Source organism: Octodon degus, unplaced genomic scaffold (genome assembly GCF_000260255.1).
Source record: "Octodon degus isolate 3935 unplaced genomic scaffold, OctDeg1.0 scaffold00068, whole genome shotgun sequence".
In the NCBI taxonomy this organism is placed as follows: Eukaryota; Metazoa; Chordata; class Mammalia; order Rodentia; family Octodontidae; genus Octodon; species Octodon degus.
The window spans coordinates 9,234,130-9,243,027 of record NW_004524644.1 but is presented as its reverse complement, the minus strand read 5'-3'; positions in this window follow the sequence as shown (position 1 = coordinate 9,243,027).

Sequence of the window (8,898 nt, the reverse complement as noted above, 5' to 3'; positions counted from 1 at the left end):
TGCAGCAGAGATATTTATGAAGATTTCTGTGGTGAGGAATTTTCTAGCACAGAGTCAAGAGATCAGTAAATTCCAAAGAAAACAATAGTAAGTTGCTTGGTCTGTAATTGTTCTAAAAGATTATAACAAACTGTTTACATCAATAATTGTCAATATTTTCATTTTAAGAAAAGTAAATAATCAGGTAAAATTTTATACTGAAACGTGTCTGTGGTGGGAAGGGACTGTCCACTAACCTGGCTCTGGATTTTGCCTAGAGAGTTGGTCCCATTTCTTGATGTTGTCCCTCCCTTGCTGTCTGATATTGGTTCATTTCTTTGCTTTCTGGTTGCAAAGAACTAAGCAGTTTGCTCTGCCATGGCCAATCATTTCTGCTTTGGGGCCAGCTGATCATGTACTGAATCCTCTTCCTTCCTGTACGAAACCAGAGCTAAAAACACCTCTCCTCCTTTAAGTATAGGTGGTGTACATTATGTTCCAGCATCAGGAAAGATGATTCATACAGAAAACTTGTGGTAGAGAAATAAAATCTATCGTGTGACTATAATTTTGAAAGTGGTTTTGAGGAGTTTGGAAAGGACTGGAAATGCACAAGCCCTGGATTGCTGTAAGCGGATCCTGGTGGTTGATTCTTCAGAGCTCAGAAGCTCAGAATGCTGATAGAAATGTGGACAGACAGCAAGGCCAAAGGTCAGGTGACTTCAGTTAGGAAAGAGGACTACCATGGAGATTACAGGCCATAAAAGGTGGGGGAGATAGCTCAATAAATAAGTGCTTCCCTGGCAAGCGCAAGGGCCTACGTTAAATCCCCGGTTCCGCAAAAAATAAAAAATAAATAAAAAAGAGGCCATAGGAGAAAAACAACTACCCACATTGTACCCATGTCTTGCAACTTTGATGGAGAATGAGTTTATGGAAAGTGCATAAATTGTTTTGCCTGAGAAAATTCAAAGGTGACCCAACATTCAAGCTGTGACAAGAGTGCTGCTTCCCACTTTTAGCAACTTTATAGTAAAATTTATAGTGGGGACAAAAGTCAGAACCAAAAATTTTCAAATGCTTAAATTATAACCCAGAAGGAATAATGTGTAAATCTGGGGTCTAAAGAAATATAACTTCTATAGAAATCAGTGTCATTAAAAAGAAACCAAGTACTTTGCACAATCACATGAATAGAGATGACATCAAGGCATCTCAGAAATTAGAAGACTCATGCCTTTCACAGGTTAAAGTGTCTGAACTGTAGAACTTCTATTTTTGAAGACTGTTCTTTTAAGCCTTGCTCAGAAAAAAGTCTCCTACAGAGTTCACTTCACTGTGCTCAGCCATATAGGCACTCAGTAGCTCCTGCAGCCAAGGTTCAAGGACATCTTTCTACTATGCCCACTGACAGCAGACATTCCACTCCTCATTGTGTCAGCATGGCAAATGTGGAGTCAGGATGGCTTCCACATAGATTTCAATGACAAGCTTGGGAGGTCCAAGGCAGGAGCCCTTGGGAAGGCAGACCTGAAGTTATTGTAAGGAAACCATAGATGCAGAGGATACCCCAGGGTGATGCACATGATGGGAATGTGTATTTGGTGAGGAAATTTGCAGTCCATTATCTGCCCCAAGTAAGAGACCATCTAGGCTTAAAACCACATAATCCCTGTGGTTTACCACAGTTCACCACCTTGTGCTCCACAAATCTGGAAACGAAGCTCCAGAATTTAATGGGTGTTGTTTGTGTTTGTGTTTCTCTTCCTCTCTCTCACTCTCTCTCTTCCTCTCTCTTTTGTCTTTTAATAGAAAGGGATTGACTATGTACTTCAGTCTGGCCTTGAACTCATGATGATCCTCCTACCTCAGCCTCGTGAGTTCTGGGATTACCATTGTGCGCCACTACACTCAGCAGAATTTAAGATTTTCTCTGGTGATTTTTGGCCTTGCTATTGCATCTGTATAAATAACAATATTTATCACATATAATTGTACCTTAGGATTGTGTAACTTTTAAAAACTTTTAACTGAAGTTCTGTTAAAAATTTGCCGTGAGTATGAGAATACAATGACTGACTAGGCTTGTTCTGTTGCCAGGTCCAGCATTCACACACCAATGTGGGTGCTGAAACGGAATAGGATTTATGTATTGAGACACTCCCCTTCTATGACAGCTAACTCACTCCGTGGAGTCTTTAACATTGCACAGGCCAGCAGTATTCAGAGCATGAAAACAAAACTAGGTTTTAATTTAAGATACAATTTTCAGAACTGAAACTGACAGATCTGAACTTAATAGTCCGATTTATTGAGATAAACAAAATATTTATAATCATATCCATTTAAGCCATTAACAAGTTGATGTTTCTGCTTATATCCTAACCTCTCACATGAATAATTTCCTGTTATTACCGAAGTTATAGATTCATTTTATTAATTTTAGAATATTATAAAAAGGGAACCATATTTAAAGCAATACTTTCTTCTTGACAGCTTTCTTTCAAAATGTTTTAAATGCTCACATATTTTTCATGCATACCATTAGATTATTTGTTTCACTGTAAATTCTGAGTAGTGCACCATTATATAAACATATACAATTTATTTATTCATTATTCTATTGATGGATTTCTTTTAATTTTGAGTTCCAGCATATTAAGAAAGAAAATGCTATGATTAGTATCGAGGTCTTCATCTGGGCATGGGTTACTATGCGTGCACACAGGAAAATTTTCTTGGGTGAAAAAAGAAATTTTAAACTTTATAAGTACCTATTTAATTGTTTGCCAGAGTGTTTGTATCATAAATTCTCAAGATTCAAGAGACTTGAAGATGCTGCGTAAACATAGGGCTTTGTAGTCAATCTCGAAGAATTTCTTCATGGAATTCTCTGGCATGACACGGTACGTCATTGAACTTTGCATTTGTGTTGCTTGTGAATAATGATGATACGTATTTCTCCACATACCCACTGCCTATTGCCCTGTGTGAAGTGCTCAAGATGCATGGCAACTTGAGGGGGAATTTTAGATGCTTTATCACTATGAACATATGATATTAATTTATTCTGGATGCAAAACATTTGTGAATGCGTTCTATATATTACTTTTTCTCATTCTTTGACCTCTCTTATTTTTCTTGATGTTTTCCATTGATTACCAGAAAGATGCTTTAGAATAACCTCAATATTTTCCCTCTATTGCTATGGTTTTATTTCCCCTAAAGTATTTTCATTTGTACAAATACAATATTCTTTCACACAGATTTTAGATTTAAATCTATGATACAACTAAAATTTGATCGATTTGAAATTCCAGGTGATATGATGAAAGAATTTTAGATGATTTCATTTCCATAAGTTTATTTAATTTTCAATTTTAAATAGAAACAATACTTGTTTTAATAGAAACAATAATTATTACTCTCCTATAGCAAAGGAAACCTTATTATACTTTGATGTTTCCTTACTAATGTATACTTTTTCTATTTAGTTACCATTTCAGTTTGTAAAGAAATGAAATTACATATTACCTGAATGGATTTATAGGACCCTACAGATATAGCTGTTGATCATTGTGCCATTCTAAGGCATTTTAAATAGGGACTTTCATAGGCCTTTACATAATTTAATATTACAGCTTCACATTTGTTCCTCTCCAAGATTATTTGGTTATGCAAAGTTCTTTGTATTTTGACACATATGCATGTACATTGCTTATTTCTCCTTTCTGAAAACAAATCTAAGCTGGGTACAGTGGTGCATGCCTGTGACTCCAGGACTTAGGAGACTGAGGCAGGTGGGTCATTGCAAGTTTGAGACCAGTCTGGGCTACAAAGAGAGATCCAGGATAGCCTGAACTTCATAGTAAGACTCTATCTCAGAAAAGACAAAGAATAAAAAGTAAAAACATCTACTATGAATTTTACCACTGCTGCAATAAATGTCTAGATTAATTTAAAGAGGATAAAAATTTTAATAATAATATGATATTCTTAAATGTTGTCACATTTTCTTTACTTCCTGATGCAAATGCTACATATACTTGGCTGTAGTCATTTGCAAGGATTGTATAATTATTACTCTCCTACAGCAAAGGAAACCTTACTATATTTTGATGTTTCCTTACTAATAAATAGAATCACATTTACTTTTTATAAATTAATATTTCTATATATTTTATTTGTTTTAGTCAAATTATTTCATTCCTTCAGTTTCTTTTCTTCCCATAAACTATCAATAAATTTTCAAGGGAAGATAGTTTTTATTTTTCTCTTCAACAATTATATTTTGTTCTTTTTCTTATCATTTTTAATGGTTAAAGCTCTCACAATATGTTGAAACTGAATCATAACGTCAATATTCCTCCTGTGTTCTGATTTTAGTAATGAATTGCATCCTTTAAACACTTCCTCTGGTTTTAGATTTCTTCTGTAGATTGTGGAAATTAGAGAAGACCTGAAAACCAATTAAAGTTTTCACTCAGATATTTTTACTCCACATCAGCTCCCATCACGGGTCTTTCTCAGAGACTCAAAGTAAAGTCAGTGAAGTAAAAGGGAAGACTTCAGATACTCTTTGATTTTGTTTGTCAGTGTGTGAATCTTGAATGTGCTAAATACAAGAGGGCTATACTATGTGATTGCTAAGGAAGGCATTTGTCTTACTCATGAATGTATTTGATGTGGTAATCAGTCAGTGCCAAGGTGAAACATAGCACTTATGGTAGTCATTTGCAAATCATAGCTGTTGGGATAGATTCATGAAGAGATGTGCTTGGCATCCTGGCTTGATAGATACAGAGGTCATGAGAAAAAGTGCTGTTCGTTGCTTCGTCTGATAGCTTTATCATTTTGTAATCATCCTGTTATAAGAAATGTATCATTCCCATGCAGGGAAGGCTATAGATATAGATCTCCAGATCTTGGGAGTCACTTAGTTCACTTCATTTTAGATCACCTAGATGTTTTTTGAAGTTTTCATTTTTATGACAGTAATGATTATTATCTAATAAAAACAGGTATGAATTCAACACTCTGGATATAATGCAGTTCTATCAATTCCACCTAATGATTCTTATGTTAAAAATAAAATAAATTACTAGTTCATGTAAAATGGTTTTAAATAAAAAATTACAAAACATCCAAATTTCTTTAAGAGAAAGTAAACAAAAAAATAATCATATAGGGCTGGGGAGACAACTCAGAGGTCGAAACACCTGCCTGACAAGCATAAGGACCTGGGTTCAATTCCCTGTACTGCAAGCTGAGTCTGCCTTGGAACACTGGGCATTCCTGGTCAACCACAAAAACCAGACATGGTGCCTCAAGCCTGTAATCCCAGAACTTGGGAGGCTGAAAACAGGATTATCGCTATGAGTCTGAACTTCATAGCAAGACCCTGTACCAAATAAATAAATAAATAAATAAATAGTCATATAAGTCATGACAATTTCTCATATCTTAATCTTTCTTATTATGCTAATCATAATATTGTTTTTCTGCATTTATTTGTTATAGGCAGCTTAGATAGCTAAAAATATTATAGGTAGTCATACAGTGCTAGGTCCTCAGAAGAGCCAACGTAGAAGACAAGATACCATGCAACTGTGGGAGAGATAGGCACCTCTGCTATGAGCCAGACCTCAAGGCAAAAGACCAAATAAATGAATATCTTCCCATGGATAAACATCAAGAATACAGATTCTAAGAAGGTCTCTATCACCCTAAAAGCCAAAAAGAGTCACTAACCCAACCCCCTACAGGAAAAGCCTCTGTTCTGTATTCATGTCTACTTGCCATATGACTTGCTTCTCCATTTGATCCCAATTTAATCAATTTTTACTTGAGAAATTATACTTGTAATCTTATTGTTTGACCATAGTTTTGCCCCAGCTCATACCCACCTAGCAAGTTCTCAGGTTTCCCACCCTATATCTGCCTCATCATGTGGTTTTTGCTGGATAAAAATCCCTAGAAAATGTAGGTGGCCTGGTAACCCTCTCCAGTCACCTTCTGTCCCTCTCTTGAAAAGAAGTTTTCTTTCCTCCAATAAATAAATTCTTCTCTTCACCAGGGTTGTTCCAAAACTCATTCTTCACTTGTAGCGAGCACAAAGTCATCTCACGTGCCTTTCTGGCTAGGAGCTTCTTTCCCCTGTATCACAATGCTGCTTGGACAGCTCGAGGCCTCATATGTCCTTGGAAAAACCACTCCTGCCCGTTCTTCTGAGCCCTAGAAATAGTGAGAAACTTGCCAGGAAGCACGTTTTCTACTAAGAAAGTAATCAGAAAATCGTACTACCTCTGACTTCAGTTAACTACGATGTTAAGTCATTAATAAAAGTGGTCCAGGGTCAGGCCTTGTGCAAGAAAGAAAAACAACTGTAATACAGCCCACTGAAAGTATTCATGTTCCTCAAGCATACACCTCCTCTATTTCCCACACGGCCTCACTCACCATTAATGTTTCTATAAGTGCCAGATATTCAATGCACAAGGAAGCAGAGTACGGAAGGGACCTGAGACAATGCAGGAAAAGAAATGTGATGTTAAACATGAATTGGAGGCGAGGATGTAGCTTGTGTGCATTATCTATAGATTTCCAGCATGATGGGAGGGAGGAGCAGACGTTAGGAGTTAACCACCTATAGTGTTAAATTTTCTCATTGCCATGTTTTGATCTCTCACTGTCTCTTTTAGTTTATATGACACAGCAAGTTATTGTTTTTAAACTTAGAATTTCCTGATTTTGATAATCACTTGCATTCTTTTTTTACAATGAAAGAGACTTTGATAGTATTTGTTAGGTTCACTTAAGTGAACTTGCCCGTGCTGTCATATGTGATTGTATCATCAGATATAATTCAATAAGATTTTGCTCAAACGAAGTAGATTGGCTCACAGGATTTGTCATGGCGTCTGGTGAAAGATAAAGTCAACCATCAGAAAGATTCAGGACACCAGCCATAGTTAGATTAAGGTTGTAGCACAAATACAATAGGGTTTGCATAAAATGTAAAACAGAAACTACATGTGGATAAACATGGACTCTACAGAAAGTGAGAACAATAATGTTATCATATAAAAGACACAAATAAGAATTGGGTAGGAGTACTGGTCCCGTAAAAAGAGAGAGAAATCAATACTGATCAGAGATAAAAATTTTCCCAAAGCTTTGTGTTCAAAAGATCAGGTTCTTCCAGGAGTTTTCTTGGAATATGAAGTTGAAGTCTTATATTGGAATACATTTCAACTGTTGATTTCTGAGTACTTTATTTGTTTAATATAAACTGACTCTTTGAAATTTCACTGTAACATTTGCTTATAATAATGTTAAGGTTGTTTATTATAAAGATATAAGGAAATTCAGGGAGGAATTTCTGTGATGTCTCTTCCATTGATTAAATCTTCTAGATTATGTACTGTGTCCCTTTCTTATTTTGCATGTCTGCATGTGGGAGAAAAGAGTCTTGTATCAGAGACGGAATTCCGAAGTATATTTTCTTGCTACTAACCAATTCATAGTGGATATGAGTGATTAGTCTCAGATTTACTTTGTAAAGAAATTCCCACATGAGATTAAAATAAATTGGTTTAGAATCCTCCTATAGATTAAACTATGTAACAATTTCAAAAAATATCAATAATCTATAATCTCATACCACTCAGAATACATGCAACTTATGAAAGTATAACTTACAATGCATTTTGGAGACAGCTTAGAATTATTAGAATTGCAGAGTAACAAAGTTTGTGGATACAAAATAAAATATAACAATTAATTGTATTCCTATGATCAATCTAAATATTTACAAAGTTTAAATCCATAGAAGTATATTTTGATAGTAAATTACAATAATTTAAAACAAGACAATTTAATTGTTGTCTTATGCTAACGGGTCAAGAATATGAATGTAAAAACATTAAGACTTTAAAAACGGTTACTTAATTGACCTTGGAAGGCTAGGGCCAAAATGTTGGCTTTTCTTCTGGTCCTCTTTTTTCTCTAATTTTGGTCTGCAAACTTAGGTTGTTAACCCTCCAGAAAAGAAGCTTATTGTTATTGCCAGACAACCTAGGCTGTTGAGCTTAACCTCACTACCTGTCTAAATATCAAACATCTTAGGCATAACATGGAACAGGTATTTTTCATCAAGTACTGACATGTTGAACTTTAGGTCAATAAAGAATTTGAAGAAAAAACATTTAAAAAAGTAAAAAATGTTTAAAAAATAGGCATAAAGAATTATATAATTCTTGTGTTTACACATAAGTCCAGAAATCTAACCATATACAACATTTTAGCAGGACAGTCCTGCAACATTCCTTTCCGTGTCTCCTGCCTTCATTCACCCCCTTCTTTTTGAACAATCATCTACCCGAGAAACAGCAAGGCAGCAACTGGCATGTCATGACAAGCAGTCTGTAGTTAGGAGACCAGAATGACGGGCACTCCAAGCATGAACCTACTATTACAAATTGTCATCTTCAGTGCAGTTGCTTAGTTCACACTATATAGTCTGTATATTTAGTTAGTCAGGGTGAGAATCATTCCAATTAACTGCTAGATTAAAAAATCTTCTGAAAATTATCAGGATCATTGCCTTACCCATCTTCTACATATAACTGTATGGCTTCCTCTGTCATGTTTCCTAGCTCTTCTCCTTGCTCCCTTTTCATTGTCCAGTCCTGAAGCTCTTGCTTTCCTTTTAGTTGTATTATATCTTTCTATTTGTATTTCTTCTTTGGAGTTCTTATACTAGGGCACCTATATGATATTTACACGTGTGTGTCTGATTTATTTTACTTATGAGTATATCTTTAAGTGGCATCCACTTAAATATAAAGGCTTTGAGTGCATCATTCTTTACAGTTGAGTAATAGTCCATTGTATAAAAATACCACATATGAGAACTTG